The sequence below is a fragment of the Bombus pyrosoma genome, unplaced genomic scaffold (genome assembly GCF_014825855.1).
Source record: "Bombus pyrosoma isolate SC7728 unplaced genomic scaffold, ASM1482585v1 HiC_scaffold_4725, whole genome shotgun sequence".
Lineage (NCBI taxonomy): Eukaryota > Metazoa > Arthropoda > Insecta > Hymenoptera > Apidae > Bombus > Bombus pyrosoma.
The window spans coordinates 661,014-662,092 of NW_025219985.1; positions in this window are offsets into that span (position 1 = coordinate 661,014).

The window sequence follows — 1,079 nt, forward strand, 5'->3', positions numbered from 1 at the left end:
TACATATCGTTATACGTTATATCGTAATACGGTATAACGTTATACGTTATATCGTAATACTATATAGCGTTATACGTTGTTACGTAATACTACATAACGTTATACGTTATATCGTAATACTACATATCGTTGTACGTTATATCGTAATACCATATAACGTTATACGTTATAACGTAACACTACATATCGTTATACGTTAATTCGTAGTACCATATAACGTTATACGTTATATCGTAATACTACATATCGTTATACGTTATATCGTAATACCATATAACGTTATACGTTATATCGTAATACTATATATCGTTATACGTTAAATCGTAATACTATATATCGTTATACGTTATAACGTAATACTATATAACGTTACACGCTATAACGTAATGCTACATAACGTTATGTGTTATATCGTAATAGTGTATAACGTTATACGTTATAACGAAACACTGCATAACGTTATCCGTTATATCGTAATGTTACATAACGTTATACGTTATATCGTAATACAACATAACGTTATACGTTGTTACGTAGTACTACATAACGTTATACGTTATATCGTAATACTATATATCGTTATACGTTATAACGTAACACTACATAACGTCTTACGTTATATCGTAATACTACATATCGTTATACGTTATATCGTAATACTATATAGCGTTATACGTTGTTACGTAATTCTACATAACGTTATACGTTATATCGTAATACTACATATCGTTATACGTTATATCGTAATACAGTATAACGTTATACGTTATATCGTAATACTATATAGCGTTATACGTTGTTACGTAATACTACATAACGTTATACGTTATATCGTAATACTACATATCGTTATACGTTATATCGTAATACCATATAACGATATACGTTATAACGTAACACTACATATCGTTATACGTTACTTCGTAGTACCATATAACGTTATACGTTATAACGTAATACTTCATAACGTTATACGTTATATCGTAATACTACATATCGTTATACGTTATATCGTAATACCGTATAACGTTATACGTTATATCGTAATACTATATATCGTTATACGTTATAACGTAATA